The sequence below is a fragment of the Oratosquilla oratoria genome, chromosome 11, assembly GCF_046742065.1.
Source record: "Oratosquilla oratoria isolate Oo_2021 chromosome 11, ASM4674206v1, whole genome shotgun sequence".
In the NCBI taxonomy this organism is placed as follows: Eukaryota; Metazoa; Arthropoda; class Malacostraca; order Stomatopoda; family Squillidae; genus Oratosquilla; species Oratosquilla oratoria.
In genome coordinates this window covers 44,775,351-44,801,933 of record NC_134787.1, presented here as the reverse complement: position 1 = coordinate 44,801,933, position 26,583 = coordinate 44,775,351, and the positions used below count along the sequence as shown (strand labels likewise).

Genomic DNA, 26,583 nt, shown 5'->3' with positions numbered 1-26,583 from the left:
ATTCGGAAGAGGGATTAGGAAGTGCAAAAATGAAGTCATCAAGTGACAGCTACAATGAAGTGAATTAATTTGTGAACAGGAACGAAAAAGCTGCTCATAGGATTTCCCGCGGCTGATTAAAATCCCCTGGCAACATCCAGAACACATGGCCACGTCGTGAATGTCAGCGAAAGGCTTGAGCAATGTGAGTTCCATCCCATAGGTTGTCATGATTGCAATGAAAAGAACAGTGGGGGAAAGTAGAGGCCGATGGGTAGGTGTGAAGGATAAGATGAATTTCGACATTGGAATGTGCAATCCAGATGTTCCAGCTTAGTAAAAAAAAAAACTAACGTGGTTGGAATGGTATGTTAAATGCGTTTAATGGATCTGGAAAAAGTATATGACAGTGTGAAGAATGAGGATAATGAAATGGTGGGAAGATGTATGGGAGGTGGAGTTTGTGAGTGTTGAGGGGGGAAACTCGCGTTGAGGATGAGTGGAGGTTGAGGCAAGGGGCTGGCATCGATATAGCTGTTTGATCATTCATACATGAAATAACTGAATTTATATCACATTTATTTTTATTTGGGATATGGAAAATAAACAACGTAATTTTTTGTAGATGCTGTTAATTATTTTTATTTGTATTATTTTTCCCGCAATTTCTTTCGTTTGTTATTGACTTTTGAGGAGCGGCGATTCGCGTTGTGAAGAAGGCCAAATATAGAAAAACGTGTGTTCGTGCGTGTAATATTTTTTCTCCATAGTTCATTATATCCTAGTTACATAGGGCTTGCAAGCCTTATACTGAAATTATTTTACGGTCTCGGCATCTTTATTTGTGCCCAAAATAATTTTACTGGAAATAAATTCTTTTGACGGCTCTTGACAATACTGCTACAGCGTATTATGTGCATAAAAAACTCCATCCACTCGCCCATCCCTTTGCTCAACCCAACGCACCCCCCCCCCCAGCCCAAAACTAATTTGCACAGTCTTGTGTATTATAGCCCAGCATGGCATCTCCAAGGCCAGACGCCCTCCTGACATTTCCTCATGATGATCATGCATTCAGCCACCGGTGTTTGTCGCACGCTCCTCTCGCCCCCCCCCCCCGCCCCTTCCCCACCCCTCCCTTCCCTCCTCCTTTTCGTGCTTCGCTGGCCGCTATATTTAACCGCGCCATAACTAATTTCGGCCTAAGTTCGTGCCCCGCCAACAGCGAGGGCAAACATCAGCCTCCTCCTCCTCTTACTCCTCGACTTCCCTCTCCGCTTCCTCCTCCTCTTCCCCCTCTTTTTTTCTTACTCTTCCTCTTGTGCTCTCTTATCTTCATTTTCCTTCTACTCCTCCTCCTCATCATCCTTCTTCCTTCTCTTTCTTATCCTTGTCTTCCTCATCTGTCTCCCCATCTCTTCCTCGTTTATCTTCCCCCTCGTCTCCTTTCTCCCCTTCTCTTCCTCTTTTCTTCCTTCTCTGTCTCTCGCCATCTCTTCCTTTTGTTTTCTCCCATCTCTCTTCCTCTGTCTCTCTCCATTTCTTCATTTTGTTTTCTCCCTGCTCTCTTTCTCTTCCTCCTTATACTCCCCCTCTTATTCCTCCGTTTCTCCCCCTCCTTTTCGTCATTCTTCTCTTCCTTCTCATCTTCTTTTCTCCACATCCTCCTCCTCCTTTTCCTCCTCTTCGTCCACCTCTCCCCACGCGGAGCTAAATATACATTTGTAATTGTTCGCCAGAACGCGGTCGTCTATACCTATTACAGACCTAAAAATACCAGAGGTCCAATCCCCGTAATTGGACAGGAGAGAGCGCAGGCGTAGGAGGAGGAGGAAGAGTGGACTCTCCTGGTGGATGCCGTTCCTGGTGGTCGTGAATCCCTCTCCATTTCTCCTACTCGCCTTCCTTGCTTTCCCTCTCTCCCTCCCTCTCTCTCTCTCTCTCTCTCTCTCTCTCTCTCTCTCTCTCTCTCTCTCTCTCTCTCTCTCTCCTCCGCCACCTGTTGTATTCCTTTCGCTTCCCATGTACCCCCCCCGTCCTTTATCCCTCCTTTCCTCCCTTACCTTTTTCCACTCTTTCTTCTTTGCTGTCCCCTTCCTTTATTCCTCACCCCCATTCCCATCGCTTCCCTTCCCTTGCCCTTTCGTTCCCTCGCATACCTTCCCTTCTGTTGTTCTCTTGTCCCCTTGCTTCCCCATGTTTAGCCTTCTATCCCCTTCCCTTCCTTTACCTTCATTTCGTTTTCTCTTTCCCTCCCGTTTTGACAGCAACACTCGCAACACTCCAGGAACATGACTTGGTGACTGCCTACCAACTTCCTCTCTCCTCTCCTCTCCTCTCTTTGCCCCCCCCCGCTTTCCGCTCTCTGAACTCTCCCTATCCATTTCACTCTCATCCCCCCTTCCCCTCCCCCACTCCACGCTGTCCCTTCCCAGTCTCCATTACCCCCTCCTCCTCTCCACTCCCAACCTTTCCACCCTCTCCACCCCCACCCGCATAGTGGAGTTTGCTGGGCTGGCACCAGCGCAGACCTCCGCCTAAGATAGAGGTTGATCGAGGTTTTCTCAGATCCGGATACCATCTTCTTCGCTAGAGCCCGGACGGGGGGGGGGGGGGGCTGATTAATTACCGGTCACAACATCTGGTCGTGGAATATTTTCCATAGCTGACATGGCCACCTCGTCGAAAAGCAGATTTTTTTTTTAATTATATGATTATTTTACATTTTATTTATATGTTCCCCATGTTATATATATTTTTTTTCACATTTTATATTATATACTTACCGTATATGTTTGTATATATTTTGTGTTATTGTTTTATCATTGATACGTTTTCTAATAGATTACTATTAAAAGGAAGATCCAGATCTGACTATGGTTCCTTCATTGACTTAATCAGGTCGTCCTGCATTCAGCACAACATATTTTAGATATACGTTCTCAGGGATGGGAGTGGGAGTGGGAGGGGGAGCTATGTGGGAGTGTCAGGAGGTACAATCAGAGGGAGTGAATGGGAGGGGGGCGGGCATGGACTCCCATGGTAAGTGATGAGATGTCCAGGTGACGATTGACCACATATACAGTACTCCAAGAACTTCCCCCAAGGTGATCGGGTCTCTCGTAGACAGGGGCCTACGGGCTCTCGCTGTCTGGAAGCGAAGTGTCCACATTCTTTCCCCAATCTGTGCCGTGTAAGGGAATCACTCTGTCTCTGATGATGATGGAGAGCCGGGTAGGAGTCACCTGTAAGGAGCACATTCCTAATTTGCACAACCTTGTATCTTCTTTTTCTTCTTCTTCGTTTTCTTCCTCCTCTTCCTCCTCCTCCTTTTCTAGTATTCAAGTGTTTGGACGTTGTCGGGCTTTAGTAAAAGTAACTGTAGTACCAGATTGAACTTACCAGACAGGAACTGAATTATTAGGACGTTTTTTTATGTGAAGCATGTTCTTTAATTATTGTATCGTTGACTGAGGTGTAGTGACATGTACTCCTGTTTTCTCTTTCTCTATTTTTAAGAAACTGGTACAGATCGTGGTAAGTTTAAATAAAGAACGAAATTATTTGAAAAATATGGAAGCCATCTTGAATTTTCATCTGTCTCTGAAGACAATTATTCAGTGTTGTTCAGTATTGTTCAAGTCATGGTGTGTCTGAAGACACCTCATAATCACGGAAGCCTTCTTTTGTTATCAGACATTAAATTGGCTTTACATTGTCAGTGGTTGGTCAATAATTTATAATTATCCCTGCATAGGTAGTAACACAACTTGTGGATTAGATTTGTATTGTTCTTTGTCGCAACGTGTCAGAATTTTAATCTTTCCCTCCCTCTCTCTCATGAGGAAAAAAAGACGAGAACTCGGAAGTTACTGTGAACGCAAAAATGTGTTGGAAGGGTCTTTATTAGGAAGGCGTTCCCTCCTTACCTACCCCCCCCCCTAAAAAAAAAAAAGTAAAAATCTCGCCAGGGGCCGCTTAACTCCGGCACAGGTCACCATTGCCCTGTGTGTTCGGTTTTCAGAACAATGAGAGCATTGTGGGTCTGGAAGTAGGATATTGACAAGGTTCTGTGATCTGTAGTTCGTGTGTTTTGGTACTTCACCTTCAATCACGTTTTGACACCACACGGAGCACTTCGTCACTACGAAAACCATGCCAGGTGATCCAATAGATAAAGAGATTCTCAAGCGGGGTTCATGGACCCATAGGGGCCCAGCAAGTCTGAAAACTAGGATGATACGAGTAGTGTTGTTGTAGGTTGTAGTAACAGCGCATCTGTCTGTGGACAACCTTGTGCCGCTGTCGCACCTAATGCGAGATAGTAAGGGCGAAGAATATTCTGGAATTATAAAGTGTAATGGAGACGAAGTTTTTGTTAGTGTACTTGGAAAAGAAGGGCCCTTCACTAATTCTTGTGGTACTCCATTCGTGCTGAGTATCTAGTACGATATTTTTTTTATCATGAAACGAGAGCCTATTATGATGATGTTTGAATCCATGATAATAACAAGCAGTATTTTGTCAGCAAAATAGACATTAGATTCCCTTTGTACTGTTTCTCGTTATGGCGTGAAGATTTTCTTTCGTTATTTGATTTTTTTTCTTATCTCCAGGTTTTATTGTACTTTATATGAGAAAATAAATGCCGTTTTATGCTACAAAATCAGAACAATGCAAAAGTGAGCATAGTAGCAAAGAAATCATTAATACAATGTTCTATCAGGAACTTCCTCTCATTCGCACACTTATCTGATATAATTAGCTAACTAGAACAACAGATTATTACAAATATTGAACTAACATTTCGCGCTCATTGCCATAAAGGATGGGGGTTGGTATTTCTCTTCACCTCACATCTCCCACCCCACCGTTCTAAAGCGGTCAGTAATGTTACTCCTTTGAGTCAATCTGTCAACCCCAAGACTCCCACCGCAGCCCACACGACGTGCCCATAACATGTGTATTTGTGTCAGTGGATGCAGTTTCAGTAAGAGAATGGGGTTGGCAGGCTCATGGGACCTGGGTGTGCAAGGGGTTCGTAGGTTGCGTGCCTTCGTGGTCTGGTTGATATGTTAGTAGGCCCATTGACCTACAGAGTAACTTTAATTATTTAACGTAAGAACTAAGTGGTCTTTAGGATTAACATTATATATATATATATATGTATATATATATATATATATATATATATATATACATATATATATATATATATACATATATATATATATACATATATATATATTTATATATATATATATATATATATATATATATACATATATATATATATATATACATATATATATATATATCCATCTTTTCAACCACATTAATTTTCACCTTAATTCCATAGCATCACGGTCGAGACTGACGAGGAGCTCGACGGAAGCACATAACTGATACGTGGTCAAGCTAAGGACTCCAACCCAATTCACACGTGACTCGGACCATTGCGCTATCAAGATAGGGCAGTGGGCTAAGTCACTGTTCAGTTGTTACGTCTGAACCACGTCTGACCACGTATCAGTTTCCCTATATGCCTCCGTCGAGCTCCTCGTCAGTCTCGGCCGAGATGGCATGGAATTAAAATGAAAAGTACCTGTACACTGGGGACCATTCAGTGTAAAATAATGATAATAATAATATATATATATATATATATATATATATATATATATATATATATATATATATATATATATATATATAATATAAATTTTTAGGAGGGCTTCTGATTTTGTTTCGTGATTGGGTTTAGGGGATTTTTGGGTTATGTCAGCATCTTGATTTAGGGAAATGTGACTCGGAATCTAGTGCGGGGATAGACCCAGAGGAAGGAAAAACGAAGACGACAGTCGCTCTCTGGATATGGGGCTGGATGGATCGGGGTGTGCTGGCGAGGTGTTGTAAGAGGAAGCACACCCTTGAGGCACGGGTCACGAAGCCGTGGTCGTGACCCAAGTGAAGGTCGAGAGGGTCACGGGACTGTCTGGAGGAAACAGGAATAAGAGAGCGGATAATGCGCGGGTAACAACCCGCCGTGCGTCAGAATCGCTTTAGGGAACTGGGTCGTATGGACAGGGCGAAATTGTATTTTGAGATCGTGACCGATAAAGTCGGGGAACCATCGTCAGTAGGGAATGGTACAGTACACTGTATTGGTACCCGAGTGAAAGGAAAGGGAAAAAGGTTGAATTCGATCGAAATCTTCTGAAACAGAACATGCGTGTGTTTGGGAGAATGGCAGTTCTTTTTATTGGGTAGGAGATTAGAATAGTGCGCAAGTAGAGTGGGCAGGGACTAGGTAGAACTGTAGGTTCTGCTGCAGGAGGGAAAATGCTTCTGGTACAATAGGCTCACCCTCCCACTCCCACTCCAGATTAAAGTGGCATAGGCTCTTGGCCACCTGTGAGATGACCGAAGTGCTATCACATAGAATGTCTACATACCGTCATTTTCATAATGTCTATCGCTCGATATGTGTGTGTGTGTGCCACGTGGTGCTGTATTGTTTTATAAAAATTAATTTCCACAATTGGGTTAAATAGACTAACGGTGATCACAATAGATATGCAAGACAACTCTCGCAAGTAGGTTGAAGGATTAGGCTAGTGGACCTCCTTCAGACGAGTTTTGCTTGTTAGCGTGCACGTACCTCGTTGTCATTCTCGTTGCGTCTCCTTCGTGGTGTGATATTATACCAATATCTGATCGCTTTCCTGTCCTCTGCTAACACATGTCCCGTGATGTGACGAGGTGAACGTGATCCTCCATCGTTCTCACCGGAGCACTAATGTATTAACAAGTTTAATATTATTCCAATAATACGTGTACGGGGATGTGTTGTCCTTGAATCATTCCCAGAAATTTCCGTTGTGAGTGCATTCCTATGTATAGCATGCATGTGTGTGTGATTACAAAGAGTGACAGAAGTTGGAGGGGAAGTAACAGAGAAACGCTAAGGCAAGGGTTTGGAGTTCTATAACAGACCAGATATCTCCACCCCGTTAGGTCTTCCTCTCCTTCAGTGGAATGAATATAATAGGATAAATCTAGGTCGTCAATGAATAACTCATCCAGTATGACTATTATTCCTTTGCTGTAACTTAATTGGACTGTTGTCCGTGCCGACCTCCGCGTCGATTCTCGCCCTCACCACACGCCACCTGCGCAGACGTTTGGGCCCAGGACAATGAACCACGCTCGGGAGTTGAAAGTCTTCCGTCGGCTTGCCGTTTCCGAACGTAAACGTCATACATATATACATACATACATATATATATGACGTAAGCGGAATGTCAGAATGTCTCAACACACACACACACACACACACACACACACACACATATATATATATATATATATATATATATATATATATATATATATATATATATATATATATATATAATATAGTTTTCTTAGAGTGGTCACAAAAGTATCTACTCCACGGGAACGGATGCGACACCAGTGCGACAAAAAATAACTGAAACAAAGTCTCACGTCCCTTTAGTGTCCACTGACTCTTCGGTTGGGGGACGATCGACTCGGCAGCTTGAGTCTCCTGGATCTCCCCTGAAAGACACTTCGCCGCTCGGGGAGAAGGAAGACGGACTTTTCTGGCACTATTGCGGCCCTCTCCGGCCCGATATATTTCCAGGGTTCAGCGAGACCGGGGTGGGGAGTGGGTGGGAGAAAAGAAGAAAGGCACCGTCCCTGTGTTCGTTACAGGTCACACTCTATAAAAGGAGTGCTCAAGTTAATTTGAACACGTGTTTATGCAGTCTTCGTGGAAGTATCGTACTTGCTGAAGATCTCCCCCCCCGTGTATGTGTGTGGCTTCGATGTAGGTGCTGAGGGTCACGGGCAAGTTATTTATGGACGCCGTGGGTTGTGGAGGTTTGTTTTCTGGCGGTTATGAAATGTGGGTAATGTCCTCGTGTAGGCGTCGGAAGTGGCCTTTGTCTATATGTGTGTTGGTGTGTCTGTTTTTTTTTTTCCCTCATTTTTATGAATTATTTGTTTTTTGTTTGTTCTTATTTTGTTTATTAACATTATTGCTATTATTATTTGTTTGTAATTTATTTGGTTGTCATTCCTATTTATGTTGAATTTATGCTATTTATATTTTTTTCGAGAGCAGCAGAACTGATCCAGTCTCATCATATCTCCTCTTTTTATTTTCTTTAGTTCAACGCGAACCACATTTAGTTCTTTTCAATTCCTAAATAGTCTTGGTGGGTTGTACCCCAATTTTATATTTGCTTCCGTCGTGGTTGTGTATATTTGTGTGTTCTGCATTTACCCTTGTTTACGCTCCTGCTGAGAGGCGCGGGTCCCCTTGGCCGTGTAATTGTGTGAATTTGTATTTGTATCCTTGGGAATGTGTGTTCGCTTGTGCTTGAGCGCTTGTGTACACCTGTGTATATGTGCGTTTCTTTGTGTGCGTGTGTGTGTGTGTGTTTATTTTTAGTGACGTGGAAAAAAACCTGTATATATATATATATATATGTGTGTGTGTGTGTGTGCGTGTGTGTAATATATATATATATATATGTATATATATATATGTATATATATATATATATATATATATATATATATATATATATACACACACACACCTATATTCGCTCCTGGCGATGCCTAAGAATGCTTTTCCTTTTTTTATGATTTTCTCCGTGTGACACATTTATATAGATAAACATACGGCCTCTGCTGCAATGTAAGGGTTCTTTAATCCCTACGTGTTTTTCTTCACAGATTTGGACTCTCCGTTTTGTAACAGCAGATTTATCTTCTATAACTCGTTCATATATCATTGCATGTGTGTATACCCTCTTCTTACTCACTGACTCTCTCTGGGATGATGTGATGTTGAAGTGGTTTGTATTGTTAATTTTTGTAATTTGGTAATTCGGGCAGTATAGGATAACGCTATTTCTCCTCCCACCAATCCCCCCCTCTCCCGCTCCGTTATGTGTGTGTGTGTGTGTGTGTGTATATATATATATATATATATATATATCGCTCTTTGTCGCGCTCGCGTGGTACAGATTAAAGGTGCGTGTTTGAAACATGTCTTTGTTTCCACCTTGTCCAGGCATTTACATTTATTACATGAAACCATGCATGCCATCATCTATGTTGGTTGTGTGCTCATTAAAACCATGTTTTCTTGTTTTCGTGAATGTTTCAAAAACATTTGATTTGCCTTTTTTTCTCTCTCACGTCTTTAGTAAAATACCTTTGTATCCCTCTTGAATCGGACTATGGATCAACAGAATTCCTCCTGTTTTCATCCGAGACGTAGGAGTGATCCAAACTGTTGGGTTTCGGTAGACTCTTTGTCAAACTTTGTTTTCTTTAATATTGTATGTAGACATGTTCTTATAGTTAACTCGTTTCCCTTTCATCGTATGCATTTATTTGATTCATTATGAATATTACTGACGGCGCAAGCTTCAATCCTTGAGGAACATCTTTCCGTCTTGGGTGTTGTCTCTGAATTATCTGGACCATTTTCCTCCATCTGAGGATTCTCGTCAACTGCATTAGCTTACTTTAACCGTTTTCTGTTTGTCTCCTTTTGTGTTTCTTTATGCGGCGATTCGCTTGTCCATTTCCTCTCTGCAATGTGCCTGAAACTCTGTTACAAAAACAAAAGAGGTAGGAAATGCATAATCTCCCTGTTTAAGATCCAAATCGTCTTATTTGGTATCAGTTTATATCCAGGTGATCTTTCCAGATTATTCTAATGGGTTTAAGATTAAACACACATGACTTGCATGTGGTACAGTGATCTGAAGTATCCTGCATTTTCTCTGTCTGTGAATGGAGAATGTACTCGTGTGTGTGTGCACGTGTAAGAGTTAGGGATATGAAGTATCACGATTACTTACGTTGTGTGGGGATGCCTTGTCCTTAGGTTGTTTTTCTGTGCATAGCGTGAGCAATCCAGTCTTGTTTTTTCTGTACGAAGCGAACGCCGTGTCGTCTTACAGGAATGTTTGTCGTGTCGTGTGAGGGATAACTTATATAAGAATGCCAAAGTTAGACGCATTTTTGTATGGGTTCACTCAACAAGGGCAGTGTATTTTGTGCCATAGATATCTTCTAAATAGGGTTTGAATTCCAGTCTTTCACATGTTTTCTTGCGATCAGAGCTGTTGTAAGCTGTCAGTTTATACATACTCCGAAAGAGATGTGGTTGCGTCAACTGTCTGGGCACTATTACTTGTTTGATGCGGAATAGTTACGGACAAAAGGAGGGAGAAAGTGTCTTTTTTTTTTAATTTTCGCTCTAAAATGTGTTGCTTACGAGATGAATGATAAGGTTTGGCGACAGCCAGATTGAAAAGCGCCATCCAGTATGGGTGTGGGTAGATGAGGGTCCGGTACACGGAGATGAATAGACCGTTGGCAGCCGGGATAGGAGGAAACATGTCACCCAGTATGGAAGAGGCTCGAAGTCCTGTGGGAGAATGCAATAATAGGTATTTTAATTGGGATGGTGTAATAGTTTTGATTGCAATGACTGTATGAAGAACAGGCCCTTTAGTTGGGTGACGTTCGTCCTAGGTGAATGTTCTATCGCTAAATAGAACAAAATGTAGCACTGTGGCAATGTAGCACATTGTGTGGCCAGTAAAATCAGCGCTATATTTGGAGTATTTAGCGCAAGAACTATGTATTAGGAGGAGTCCCATGTATAGGCAAGTGCCTGAAGCGCCTTCGTGAGTCACCATGGTCTTAGACCACGTGCTGGACTCGTGATCGATAGCTATTCCTTCCGCATGAGAGCGCAGTGTTGTTAGCTTATATCCACCACACACCTATACCTGTTCTCAAGTGGGACATTAAGGTCTTGCAGTATTATTGGAAGCATTTCGTGCCGTAAGCGCGGCGCGAACTCAACGACAACTATTACGTCACCTTGTGTTTGAGGTGGAAATACATGTTAGTATGCACTTGTACGTGTTCGGCACGTATGCTTGGAACGAGTGTGTAATTGGACATGGTTTGACCTCTTAGCTAAATGAAATTGTCTACCATGAGCCGGAACATTTTGATATGCAAAGGGTTTAACATCTGGATAAAACCGCTCGACGTCAAATAAACAAAGTAATGAAAGTTGTCGGTTCTTATAAAACGGGTTAATCCCGTCATATACTGTATTAACATGCAGTTTAGACAGGGCCATTGTACCTTAATATATGTTATGAACCAACTTGTTCGTGTGCTTACTAGTTCCTTGTTTGATTGCATGCTTGCATGAACATAAATGAGCGTAAGCATTATGTACGTGCACAAGTGCATGGTTCAGTACTTAATGAGTAGGCACAGATTTACAAATAGGCAAACCTTTACGATGTTCTTGTCGGGCTTTGTGGAGCATCTGAGCTTAAAAGGTGTTTGTGTGTGTGTGTGTGTGTGCGAGTGTGTGAAGGCAACACCCGCAAGTATACTTTGTGTACGTGGAAAACATTGTACGGGCATGTATTTACTATTTAGATACATTATGTGAATGTTCATTGTGTACAGTTTGCATCTGAACTGCGCAGCAGGAAATGACTTGATATGCGCACGAGGGAGAGGAGGAGAGACGAGGATGAATAGGAGGAGGGGCGAGCAAGAATAAGGGGAGGGAAGAGGAGAAATAGGAGGGGGAGGGGGATGGAATGGATTGGGGACTAGGTGGGCATTGTATTGGGGAAACAAAACTGAAAATGACTGAGAGTCGTGTTAAGGGCAAAGGTATTTGGGGAGGTAGTTATTAGTAAAACTGAACGTTTATCTCTTTCTTCTCTCCGTTCTCCTCTCCTTTCTTCTCTCCTCTTTTCTCTCGTTTCCTCCCTGACCCATGTGCATTTCGTTATTTCCCCATTCTTATTTATTCGTTTGTTTTTGTTTATTATTCAGTGTGGGCGGAGTAGGCACTAATCCAAGATCGACAGGAAATATTCTGCAGGGGAGGGAGATGGAGGGATGTGTAATCACGCGGGCAGGCAGGCAGGCAGGCATAATATGTAAAAGGTCATAGAGTACAATTAGTGGGCGGAATTGGGTGTCTGTGGAAGGCGAGTATCTTGGGAAAAGAGTTGGTGGGATGGAAGGGGGAGTTCAATGTTACAGCACGGTGTTCTTTCTGAAGCTGAATGAAATCGTCTGATTTCAGAATGAAATGTGTAAAGTACGACACCGCTGTGTAAGGGCTAGGGGGTTAGGGTTGGGGTGTTCATGGGTGCACGAGGCAATGAGGAAAGGGAGAAGGTGGGTAAAGGGCCACTGTGGGGAGGTTGGTGATTGTGGGTTCATCATGAATAGAGAATGTAGGACTGAGGAACCGGAATAATAGAGAATGTAAAGCGATGTGGTGTAATGAGGAGTTGGGTGGATGGAAGCAGATGGATAGGTGGATTTCGTAAGTAGGGGGATGTGGTTACTTGGGAGGTGCAGGGACAGGTGCTGCTTACGAGGGGATAGGGGCAGGGTGGCAGTCAAATTTAGTGGGGAGGGAAGGGGGCTGTGGAGGGGAGATGGGACACGAGGAATATTTAGGAGGATAAGGAAGAGGTAAAGAAGAGGAGGAAGAAGCTGGTGAAGAGGGAAAGGAGGAGGATAGACAGCGGAGGCGCGGCGGGACTGAAGGTGGGAGGGAGGGAGAGAGGTGGAGGAGGCAGCGGACGCAGGGAAGGGGAGGAGGAGAAGGAGAAGGGGTGGGAGGGAAGGTGTTTCTATAAATAGCTCAGAGTTGCTGATGTTGCTTGAGTTATCGTTGGTCTCTTTCCATCGTGATGTACCTCCCCGCCCTCCCTCCCTTCCTCCCCGTCCTCCCTCCCTTCCTCCCGTCCTGCCCGCCTAGCTACGACGCTGTCTGCTCCTCTGCCTTCTCGCCTCTCGTCCCCCCCTCCTCCTCGCCCCTTCTCCTCTTCCTTTCTCTGCACACACACACACACACACACACACACACACACACACACACACACACACACATAGCTCCCCTTCCCGTAAAATACAACTAGGTAAATACAACTACAACTAGGTAAATACACACACACACACACACACACACACACACACACACACACACACACACTCATACACACATGGTTTGTTGGTGTAGAGACTAGTGTCTTGATTTCTCAAGCTGGATATCAGAGTTCAAGCTCTACTTACAACTTAAAAGTTTCACTAGCATATATATATATATATATATATATATATATATATATATATATATACATATACATATATACATATATATATATATATATATATATATATATATATATATATATATATATATATATATAAAGGTGTGTGTGTGTTCCTACTCTTCCTTTCGCCCCCTTCCTCCTCTTGTTCCCCTCATCCCTCTTTGTACTCCCCAACCTCATTGTCCCCCGCCCCTCCTTGCCCTCCCCATCCTTCATCTCCTCCTTCTCTCCTTCTTCCTCCTCCCATCTTACCTTCCTTCCTCTTTCCCCTTCCGCCTCCCCTCTCTCCCTCCTCTTCCTCCCCCTTTCCCTCTCGCCTCCTTCTCCTTCTCGTCCCCACCTTGTCGTCATCATCATCATCATCATCATCCTTCTTCTCCCTTCACCCTTCTCTTCTCCTTCCCTCTATCATCTGCATCTCCTACTCCTCACCTCCTCTTCTCTTCCCCCTCCTCCTCCGCTCCTCCTACCCCTCACCTCTTCCTCCTCCTCCTCTTGGTTTCCAACCCGACATTGCCCCGAAGGGTAAAAACGTTGGTAATCGCCAAAGAGTGAATAAAGTTCTTCCCTTTGAAACTAGATTTCTTAGCTTTTGGTTTTAAGCACTGTCACCACAATTGCCACCACTGTTGACAACACTGTTGTCCTCATTTTGTGTCACTAACACCATCTGTATCTATATCTTCCATTTACTTGTACAATCACCATTACCACCACCACACTAAGCCGCTGGTATATCCTGGTTTATCCCCCTACACATATGATTAATTCTTCGACACCCACACAATCCTGTGCACAGTAACTTGCTGTTATGTAGTCCAAGAGTGGTAGAGATTATATACATACATTTAGAATTAGTACAGGTATATGAAGACATTATAAGTGCCTTTACTGCGATTATAACACTTCACTCGATCGATTTCGACTTGTTTTCGAAAGACCCAAGTCGAAACCGGTCGATTGAAGTACATGAAGTTATGATTAAAGGCACTTTTGAAAGCCCCGTGTTTCCCTCCCCTCGTCTTCTCATACGCAATTACTTGTAATGTGTATGTGTGTTCTTAGGCGTTACTAAAGTATTGGAATTGTCTTGCCGTAATATTCAAGGACCCGTCAATTCTTCGTTATTAAGATTGGTGATTGTTTTGTCGAACAAGATGCGTTGCACTTCTTTACTTTTACCTGAAAAAATAAATCGTGACAGAACGAGGGTAGGTGTTCGGACTCCAGGGCATGTAACAGGCAGTAGGTGGAATCGAACTCAGTTCTATACCGGGCGAGGCACGGTCGGAACCAACTCGCCGCTTGGCACTCAAAGGTCAAGATATGCAGGCTGTGCGGCTGGCATACCCAAAGGGGTTAGCGAGATTAAATTAGCCTAATTAAACTTAAACAGGGGCTGAAGAAAAGACTACGATAAAAGAAAAAAATATATTTTGCATATTTTAATCGTGAGGGAAAACGATAGCAATATATGCGTACGGTATGACTGAACGACTGAAGAAGTATTTGTTGTAGGTGTACATGGCAGGTGATGGTGGTGGTGGTGGAACTGAGGGGGATGTTGGTGTCAATGATGATATACATAAGAGATCTGAGGGTCATAGGACTATATTTCAAAACTTCACTAACACACACACAGACATACATACACACACAAACATATATATATATATATATATATATATATATATATATATATATGTATATATATATATATATATGTGTGTGTGTGTGTGTGTGTGTGCAGAAGAAATCACTTGAACGCGTGATTCTGGTATGCAGAAAAATCACTAAGAAAATAACAGAAATGAGACCGAGCGCTTTCGTCTATTCAGACTTTTCAAGGTGGAAATGTCTGAATAGACGAAAGCGCTCGGTCTCATTTCTATTATTTTCCTAGTGGTTTTTCTGCATGTATGTGTGTGTGTGTGTGTGTGTGTGTGTGTGTATTCCTACTCTCCCATTACCCCCCTCCTTTCCTCCTTTCGTTCCCCCTATCCCTCTTTGTCCTCACAAACCTCCTCCTCCCTCTCTTCCTCCTCTTCCTCTTCCCTCTCTCAACCCCCCCCCCCCACCTCCGTTTGTCTGGGCGTCGGTTATTGTGATGATGGAGATCATGCGCTTATTGTGATAATTAGGCTTGGAGGTCGCGGTGAAAGAAATCGCCTGGCGACAACCATAATCAAAGTTAAAGTTTGCCACATGTTAAGTAAAGCGTATCAATAGCCTCATCGTTCTCCTGCCATGGAGATGAAAAAATCGCCTGGAAATATGGCACTCGTTGCTACCAAGGTGCTAAAAATGATGAATGAAATCGTCTGGCGGCGGCTATGGTGAAAGGGAAGAACCACTTGGTGCGGCGTAGGTTGATCATCACCATGATGTTGGAGATTTGAGATGGTGGTGGCGGAGAAAGTGTTATGAATTAGTAAGCTGGTCAGGATGGGATAGTTGCAAAGTGCTGCCGCTGATTGTGAGGAAGATGTCAGTGACGTTGGTTAGGCTTAAGTGAATTTTTTGCTGTTTGTTTTAACTTGAAAGTTATTTTCAATCTAATATTATTGAGTAGTTGGTTTGTAATGGTGAGATTTTAGTAAAGTTTAATTTTGCGTGTGTGTGTGTGTATCTAGATATAAATGAGATACTTTCGATAGAATTGTTATCCAAATATCTCATGTATACTTTAGTTAACCACCCTCAACACTACGTCCCCTCATCTCATCACCTCCCCTTTCCCCTCTTGTGCCTACATCTTCTCCTCACCTCCCATCCCCTCCTCACCTCACGTCTTCTTCATCCCTCGTTCACTTCACTGTTACTCCCCTCCTATCCCTTCTCTTCCTCCCTCCTCTCTGTAGCATCTCTCCCCCTTCTTCCTCCCCTTCTCCCCACTGTCCCTTCATTCCACCTGCCCTTCTCTCTTCTTCTCCGCTCTTTCTCTCCTTTCCAGCTCTCCTTCACAGTTCCCTTTCTCACGTCCTATCCTCACTCCTGTACGAAGACGTTACATACTCGTAAGGCAGACAAGAACCTGCACGCTCAGACACGGACACACACACACACACACACACACACACACACACACACACACACACACACACACACACACACACACACGTGCTAAGAAACGATAAGTATGCAGAGGCTGGTACATCATGTACGTGAATATTGTTATTCTTTCCAGAGAAGATTGAAGGTTGGGGGGTGGGGGACACCGTGCACTTGCTGTTACCCACTCGACCCAACCCCCGTTTTAACATATTCTGGAGAGCACCAGATTCCGATCCACCTGAGGCTGTGGGGGGGATCTTCCTGTAGGTTGGGAGAATGGGAGGACGTGGAGGGGGGGGCGGTGTTCAGTTTGCAAGGATGACTTGCCATGTCTGTGTGAACGTCACACCCTAAAGACCCGACGAAATCCCCCCATCCCTTGTCTGTCTAGGCGTCGGTTCCCACGGTTAAGGACAACAAAGGTCGCCAGGCATTACGAAGGACACCCTGCGGAGGCGCGCGCGCGCACACACACACACACACGCACACACACACACACACACACACATTTTCAGGAGTGGGTAGGAGGTGGTCGTGTGGAGCCCACGGGAGCGAAACCACGGCGGTATGGTCAGGTTAAGCTTGACTCGATAAACTCCTTCGCTGCTAACTTTAAACTTTATTCTGGTTAGCACCGGGGGGGGGGGCTCACGCATTCGAGAGGTCGAAGTGCACTTTATATATATATGTGTGTGTGCATGAATGTATTATATGCATACATACATATAAAAATCTCTCAAAGAAGATAAACGCATCCATGTATTACTCCGTCGCACCAGTCAATTATATATCTACTGCCGAAGGGAAGCTGGGCTGGGGCGGGTAGGCTTCGGGCACGGCCGTGTTGATTTAATCCTCGATTAATAAAAAGCCTCAACGGAACTGGAAACAATGATTGCATGACAGGTTTCCCCTTTCGAGGATTAGTTGTGACGATGTTGCAAGAGTGGGAGAGAGGCTCTTCACGGGAATGGGTCTCGAAGCAACCCCGCTTACTAGGGACCGCTCCCTCGATTGAATAAAACCATGAGCTTGCACGAGCCTAAGCAGAACCTGTGGGCGTTTTGACATTATATTCTGGTTATCAGTAGATGGTTTTATTTACTTTCATGGTTATCTTGTTTTTTGGATGAGGGGTTAGGTTAGTCGCGATTAAGCCGGGACGACGACTTAGGGAAATTTATGTTGATCTGCGTGAATACAATATCCCAGGAAGTGTAATACTATAGAGTACATGCAATACCGTAGTATATTACACTTGGGATGTACGGGTCTGTTTATCAAACCGGTAATAACCGGTAATGAGCCAGACGTTCTTCCTCTTAGTGTTTCAGAAGCCTAAACTAGGTCTTCCAAGACCGACAGTGATTCTAGTTTTGAGCTAACACTGGGTTATTTTATTCGGGTGAAGGAATTTTACCAGGGTGAGCTTGTGAACACTCTTGTAGTATCAACTTTGGATTTGATATTGATTAAGACGAATACGAGTTCGTTTATGTGTGACGTCATGTATGGATTCAACAGTTGGACACGCGTCTAGTCTAGTGTTTGTTTTGTGCTTTGCTGGGCATCAGTTAAGAAAATGTATAATATAATTAAGAATAAAGAAGAAATTATTATAAATGAAAAAATTACTCGTTGTATTCTCAAGTTGAGTGTGGGATAGACAACCGAATAGCCCGTCTCTCTCTCTCTCTCTCTCTCTCTCTCTCTCTCTCTCTCTCTCTCTCTCTCTCTCTCTCTCTCTCTCTCTCTCTCCGCCCTCCCATCTTCGTTCGTCTCCCCACTTCCGCCTTCAAATCCTCTTTCCTTCCCCATCACCTCCTCCTCTTCGTCCTCGGCCCCCATCTCTGGCCCTTGTTCTTCTTCTGCGAAGTAAGTTCTTGCGTGGTGAAGAGCCGCGGATTAAAAGATCGCGATAACAATCACAAGCACCGCCTGTTGGGCAGCACGCCACTGTGCTCGGTTTCTTGCAAGACGAGTCAGTTATCGCCCACAGTGCCTAGAATTGGGATGTGTAGAAGAGGAGGAAGAGGAAGGAATGGGTAGGACTTTTGTTAAAGGGAGGTATGTGTGTGTGTGTACACGTGACGTGTATACCATGGAGTCTTGTAAAATATTGCGTCATATTTTTCCTTGTGAGCTCACGTTATGTTTTGGTCTCGTCCAAGTGACCTGGGTGTAGAAGGTCACCCGCTCGGTTGCAGTGTGGTAACCTTGAGGCAGATGGGAAATTTGAGTAGCGTGTGCAGGATGCGATCGATATGGGGGGGTTTTACTCCAGTCATATGTCTGAGCAGGTGGGTTTGCATCGCCTCCACTGCAGCCTCCATAACATCCAGAGGAGGATTGTTGTGTATGAAAATGGAGCATGTGTGTGTGTGTGTGAGTGAGATTAATCCATAACTTTCATCATTATAGTTGGTAGGATTTATGTGCTGGTCTCGCGTTCGCTTCGTTATGGATTCGAATCCCGCACTTCTTTCCGATTCTCAATAATGACACTTGCTGCAAAAGTCCAAGCGCATAGGAGGACAAAAGTGACGGCTTCGGCTGTAGCTACTCAGTGCCTCCTGGCGTAAGTTCCTATCCGTGTTCACCTTCGTATGAATTTGGGATTATCTGAAATGAGTAAGTGGGTGAGTATGATGTATGAAAGGAGAGCTTTGTGGGTGCAAGGTTTGCCTTGTGGTCTAAGACTGCAGTTATTCGGGTATTGGTATCAATGTGGTGAGTGCTCGAAGGAGTTGCGGACTGTTATTAAAGTCGTTTTCATAATCTATGTCATTGTAATAACTCGTTATTATCAACACTGTGGTAGTTGTTGTTGTTATTGTTATTAACATTATTTTGATATAATCTATTATCATCAACTATGTGATCTTAGTTGTTTTTATTATTGCCATTATTAATATTATTATCATTATCATTATTATTATTATTATTATCAATATGATTATTTCTCATAGGTTCTTACTGCCGAACCATGACCAAGGTAATGATAACGGGAGAGAAAATACTGTACATGTTGTACTTAGAGGAGCCAAAAGACTAACATTTTAGCCCAGTATGTACGAATATTTGATGAACCCATATCCTTTTTTTTTATATATATATATAACTCGGCCTTAGACCCGTGTCTTTCTCTTCCACCTTCCTCAATATATATATATATATATATATATATATATATATATATATATATATGTGTGTGTGTGTGTGTGTGTGTGTGTGTGTGTGTGTGTATGTATGTATATATATATATATATACATACATATATATATATATATATATATATATATATATGTATATATATGACATAAGCGGAGTAGGAAACACAGGAGTCTTAGTCTTGAGTTTATTCCTGACTAGTTTCGCAGGTGTGCTTTTTCAAAAGGAGAGTAGGAAACACAGGAGTCTTAGTCTTGAGTTTATTCCTGACTAGTTTTGCAGGACTAAGACGCGCGCGCGTGTGTGTGTGTGTGTGTGTGTATGTGCAAAAAGTCCTTCGGAAAACTCGCCGATCCCCCTGTTTTCCCTGCACGTAACCCCTACTCCGTCCTTCCCTCCAACCAAAGTACATTAAAATCGTTTTACATTGGAGCAAATCCTCAGGGTGTTTCATGGGTTCCCCCAATTAGTGATAGGAATTCGTATTATTTATTCATTTACTTACCTATTTTTGTTATGAAATGAGACAAACGAGTAAAATTAGCGGCGAGGAAACACAGGAAAAAGCAAAGATATTTTATTTCTCTAACATTTCGACGAGCATTTTTATCAGTGTGCGCGTGTGTGTACAGTTACTCCACTTAATTTTTCTCTGAAGAATACTGTCCAGAAAATAGAAAAATAAAATATAGGCGTTTCATTCCAAGTTTCTTCACCACAATTTTCTTTCGCCTATTTATAGATTTGTTCCTATGTTGGGTAGTTTTGGATGTAGGATTGAATTGTACTTTCGCGTAAAACTAATGATAGCCTGTAAAAAAAAATCTAGAATACCTCTTGACCTTTAAATGGAATGCAAGGTAGTATAAAATCCATTAAATGTTTGGGATATTCTGGGCAGACGAATCAAATAATTATTTCAGCTAAAGCCAAAACAAATCCAACCAAATTACTCTTTTCCTGAAGGAGTAAAATTTTAGTTAAATGTGAGATTTGCGATGTGAAAATGGATAAAGTACTCGTAAAAATGCGCAAGAGGATTTTCTTTTTCATTGTGGTATTTTTCGAAGTAAAATATTTCGCCTTAGTCGAAGGGCGGTATACCAAATTCGATATTATCCTTTGTTGTTATGGAGAGGATGTCACGGGGATGAATGAAACAGACTGGCGATAACCAGGATGAGAGGCAATATGCCACCCGATTGTGTCGGTGTAGTATGGTTTGTGTAGAATGGTATGATAATTATCATACCATTCTACACAAATTGGGAAAGTGATCGAACCATGGCAATTTTTTTATTCTTTTAAGCAAATATCGTACATTATATAATTCCCAGGTTCTATTAAATTGCAAGGACATTTAAAAGAAACCATTTCAGTAAAATTTCAAAGGATAAGCACACAACATATATTATTTTGCATAAATTTATGGTAAATCACATCTAGAACCTAAAACAATTTTTTCCATTTCCCCATTGATTGAAGATACCAAGCTGTTTTATCTATATTCTGCCCTAACACCCATTGTCTGCAATATATGTATATATATATATATATATATATATATATATATATATATATATATATATATATATCGCTAGTGCCATCTTCAGTTGATGAAGTTTTACCATATTGCAAAACCAGTATATCGGATTCAACACAAACGGAATATTTCTCAGAGAGTGATAATGAAAATTCTTCTACTTTGAGCAAAATTATATAGCTTTATTGGCAATAGGATACAATATATAAAAATACAAGGTATAAAATTGCAGTGATAACAATAAAGTATGAAACTTATTTCCATTTTGGTCCTCTTAAAAAAAATCCAGATACAGTGAAACGAGTAATATATAACTAAGAACAAAACATGTTAAATCATTACATAACTCATTATGTAAACAGAGAAAAAGCTAATGTGTATAGCTAAGAATAGAACATGTTAATCATGATAAGTACTTACAAATAATAATCTTTGACATAACTCATTACGTAAAGAAAGAAAAAACTATTGGCACCTGAGGTATTAAACAAATAATATATGATAAAATTATAACTAATAATACTGATTGCATGAGAAATAGATATTGAAAACTTGTAAGAAAAGGTTAATACAAAAAAAAAAGATATTTGATAAGTGCACTCATATTTTTTACATATAGTAAAACCAAATTTAAGTATTGGAAGTAGCACCATGGTATATAAGAAACCTAATAATAAATTAAAGACTCCTGATTTCTGCCAGTCAATTGGTAACTGAAAAGATTTTTAACCTCGCCCAAAAAGACATGTTTTGTTGGTAAGACTTGTGTTTGAAGGGAGGTCGTTCCATAATATTGTACTGTTGTCATGAAAACTGTTTTTACAGGCGCCAGAATGCCTGATTTGGTCGCAACCTAAGGTGTTTCTCGAGAGGTTATGTACTTTGGAGCATTATTGTTGTAGATGCTGTATACCTGATTTAATTTCACCTCTTTAATGCGGTAATCAACAGGCAATATATCCACTTTTACAAATTCATCAGCTCCTATATGGCTTCTGCAAGACAAGTCTATAAATCTTATGGTTTTATTTTGAACCACCTGCAGTCTAGATTGGCATCTTTTGGATTGTCACTGAACCAGGAGCTACAAGCATAATCGAAATGGCTTTGAATGAGTGCAGACACCAACAGTTTCTTTGTATTAAATCAAAGTTTTTGCCATCTGTACAAAATTTTGTTTTTGGTAGAGGATTTGGTGAGTGCATAATCAGCTATGAACTCTCCAGACAGTGTGGTCCAAGGTCACTCCTAAGTAGGTAACCTGTTGTTTAATCTCTATCTCATTATCACCACATCTGATTTTTAAACCATCACTGTCTCAGGCTCACTGAGTGTAGTAGGAGACTCCGGATCAACCTCTGGCTCCCAGCTAGTGGGCAGCAGCTTTCAGTGCCTCATTGTCTGAAATACGAAGTGCACTGGGCATTAAAATTCACATCAGGCTATATGAAACATAGGCCGGCCCTAGGGGTACATACTCACAAAAAAAAACATAAATAGGAAGTAGACCTAGGCCCATATACCGCCATGGGATACCATTATCATATGATTCATGTATCATGTCATGACACATTGACGTTCATGTCAGCTAGTTGTTTTTTTTTATTCCGAGGAAATTAATTTCACCAAATGTACAAATGAAAATCCTCCTTTTTTTCTGTACCTTCTGGCAAATAGATTTCTGATTTTAGGTGTCTGCAATTGTTTGAGCTGGAGTAGTACACATGCCAGTGGCAGTAATAACTTGGCTTTTGGAAGTAGTAAAGATTGTCCCATGTCTTGGCCTTTTAGGCAGAAGGACTGTTTTTGGATAAGTATGCTCAACTAGCCACCAACGTGGCTTTTAAATGCCGAATGTAACTAAAGTCGTGAAGTGCCTCGATTGTACATGAAATCCGCCCGGGTGCGATAAATTATTTGAGCACCAGAACTGTCTTTCCGGATTCGGGAACTCAAAAACACCAATATTGTACTTTAGTTTCGATTTGCTACAATTCCAAGCTACACATCTAGTCCCCCCCCCCTCTTTTTCTCGACGGAGGAAATAGAAACATTAGGGAAAGATTCACAGCGCAGTTCTACACGTCCTATGTACTGTAAATGTCAGCTTTGTTTTTAGATACTTGGTAATACGTCATCAACATGACGACCATTATTACCAACCTCTGTAGCAGACGACTCGTTTAGGTGAAATAAAAAACGTAAGAAAACTCCAGGACGACGGAAAAACAAATTTAATCTATGTATTCAGATATAATGTAAAAGTCAGTTAGGAAAAAATGTGTTTGAAATTTGTGATGTGTGTATCCATTAAGAATTACATGCCAAAAATTATTGTAAAAACGAAGATAAATTCTTCCCCGTTTAGGTAAACGGGATATGGAATAGTTTTGCATTTTTGTTGTTGAAAGTATTGATTTTATGTTGTGTTTTCTATGATGTTGAAGTACTTTAGTGTCTTGTGTGGTAGTGGACGAGGTGTATATTTGTGTGATTGTCCGAAAATTCCCTGTGTGGACGAAAGTGTTTTATCTAATTCACGGTTAACCAGGGATGTGTTGGTCGACGTAATTATTTTTGCTCCATTATCAATTTGTATTAAAATATGTGATCTTATTCAGATACAAGGACTGCACCTGTATATAACATGTCAGTTCAGTGGGAAAGTATTTACAATAGATATCGAAATCCATCAGTAAGCTATAACTAGTTCAGGATATGAATGTAGCGGTAGTAGATTAGTTTTTAGTTAAGGTTTAAGTGAAGTTAGTATTGGGTGCAGTATTTTTGTCAGGATAATTTTTAATAGATTAATTCCATCTGAGACTTGCATTTTATATGTTGCGGTCGTTGGACGGCACTTGGGTGCTTGGATGTTTTACGATACTGTGGACAAGTGCAATCACTACTGACGTCAAACTGATAGTGTCGATTGCTGTGTTGGTGCGCTGGCCAGGGGGTGGGTATCATCGTGCGACATGACGTAATTACAAGCTCAGCTCGCCCGCCCGTGGTGTTCCGTTGGGACAACGACTCCAAAGCATTTGGGCCACTCCATGGAGGAACAGGAACGGAACTGTGCCCAAGCATGCTGGGTTTGGTCGTGTAAAGGGTGGTAGATGGACAGGGCCAAGTGGCTGGTTAGTGGTAGGCTGGCAGCCGGACATTCCTGAGTTAAGATTTGGAGCTCTCTTGCACCGAGCCTGGGGCAGGGGAGACGAGGTTGGGAAAGGGAGGGGGAGACTGGGCTGGCATGGGTATGGTACTTACGACGTCATGTATATATATATTTATCTTAATTGCTTGTAAATGCTAAATTAGACATGAATGATTCAGGTAAGAAGGCCTAATACCATGTTGTACAGATGATTTTGGTATTGTTAAGTTACAGTAGTAGTAACCAAAGCATTCATCCTCCACCCCTCAGAGTTGTGTGACAATGACAGTCGGATCTACATGATTAAAAATACACTATCCTGTTTAGCTGGGACTCTGATAATGAATCATGCGAGTCGTGACCAAGGCAGATGTGTCTACCAAATACGACTTGGGCTTGAGCACTGTGGTTATATAGGGGCCTTCGTTCCGGTGACATGATTTTATTCCGTGAAAGCCCGTGGGCTAAAAAGAATATCGGTTTATTTAATATCCCGTGATAACCAGTAGCGTAGCCCGGGTAAATAACGAAAATAATAGTATAATATGTTGCTGCAATCCTCTCAGCTCGAGTAGCGAGCGAAGGAGACTTGCGAACTGAACGTATTTAGGTGGAAGTATAAACCAGTCGACAAGTTTCTAGGTTTTTATTTCTTTAGTGGTAAAGTGAATATGTGTAATGTTGTTTGGGAGAGTAATAAGACCTGGGGTTTCGAGAGTTAGCGAGACGTCTGTTCTCCTGTCTCCAAGGAATGCCACAGGAAACTCCTTCTAAGCCTGGGTTTACGTTATTTGAATCCAGTGATTCCTTGGTAGAAATCCTATTAATTACTTCAGCAATCACCAGGGTTGTTAAACTTTTTAGGCGAAACGCTTACGTTGACACATGTATATATTCATTAAGCTCCACTGTGTAACACGTGTGATTCGTTTATTTATTCTTATATGGAAGTCGTGGCCTGTGTTCACACGGAACTGGATGGAATCGTAGTGTAGCTTCCGAGAACCGCTGAGAATAGGCCTAGGCACCATCGGGGACTCTATCTGGGTGAAAGGTTCTCCAGAGCCTTGAAAGTCAACTTTTTTGTGGGTGATTGGTCCACACGTTTCTCGCACTTTACTGTGTGTTATGTTCTCTCCCTCCCTCTTTCTCTCTCCTCTATCAGCCTGTTTTTATCCAGTTAGCCCCTCTGCCAGTTTCAGACCCTCTCATTCCCAACTCCCACGATACAATATACGATCTCCTACAATGGCTTTAAAAAATGTGTTGGACTGAATATGTGCTTGTGTGTGTGTGTGTGGCGTGGACGCTCGCGTGCATATACATCTGTACAAATTGTTTAATGGGCCCATTGTACTCGACTGTTTTGTGTGTACGGGCTTGTGGATCTGTTGTGTGTGTTATGATACGTGTACACAGTTCAAAACGTACCACGGAGGTTTTGTTCAAAACAATATGGAACATCGAAAGAGAGGTAATATGCGTTATTGTCCTGAATATTGGTGGGAGTTCTGGGTTCCGTTTAGAGGAGTTTCTTCGCATACCTGTTGCTCCAACAGCGTGCTGCCTCATATATAGTAAATCTGGAAGGCAGACATTCTAACAACACTTCAGCTGTTGTAATAGTCTGGAAAAATATACTAATATTGATTGATGATAGATAACCCACCTGTATTAGTATTCTCCTGTGTGTACACAGTACATGTGTTTCTGTATGAATGTGGAAACTTGTCCAAAGAAATTACAATTAATAGACGTATAGTCCAGCTTGCGTGTGCTTTGTCCTGGTGCTCATGTGCATGCGTCATGCATCACAAAGAACTTTGTTCGAATGCGTACCGATGTTCGTGTACGACGGTTGCGTCAGACGAAGCCAAAATTCCCTATATACGTGGGCACGTTCGAACATGATTGCGCGCGCGTGTGTGTGTGTGTGTGTGCGTGCGTGCGCGCTTGCTCGCGTTCGAATGTGTCTGGATTTGGTGTGTGCAAGGAGGCGGGTGCTTCGGCAACGGTTCTCCCGCCTCCCCCTCTAGACGTCACCATGACAACGGCGTGTTGTGCGACCCGCGCGTGGGGGATGTGCGCATTATGTAGTCGAATCAGCCACATGCGCCTCACCATATTCCTTGCAAGTATGAGTGACGAATCACCATACAATTAACCAACATACCCGAAGAAAACCTGGGCTATGCCTGCCCTACGTGTAACACAAATAGTGTTATTTTCATGAATTGTAAGGAAGTGTCAACCCGTTATCACAACTTTTTTTTCTCTTGCTCTTCGCGTTTTTAACTTTTTACTAAATGTTGCATGTTTGCCGCCATTAACACGGCAGATTGTCATTGTATCATTAGATATTTTACTTAGTTCAAAGAGACCTAATTCGTCATGAATTTAACATGGTAGCAGGTGATGTCGACAGTTTTGTATAGTTGGAAGGAGACAGTAT

At 42.1% G+C, this 26,583-nt stretch overlaps 1 protein-coding gene across 16 annotated transcripts in view; it reads left to right on the top strand.

The window, feature by feature from the left end:
• LOC143029778 (histone deacetylase 9-like) overlaps positions 1 to 26,583 on the top strand; it is a 454,521-nt gene that overhangs the window by 75,077 nt on the left and 352,861 nt on the right. Inside the window, exon 1 of one of the 16 annotated variants that reach the window (XM_076192711.1) lies at positions 18,289 to 18,304. The exons of the other annotated variants lie outside the window; for them this stretch is intronic. The gene's annotated coding sequence lies outside the window, so the exon portion shown is untranslated. Of the gene's footprint in view, positions 1 to 18,288; positions 18,305 to 26,583 lie in introns of those variants that run through there. 16 annotated transcript variants of the gene reach the window in all.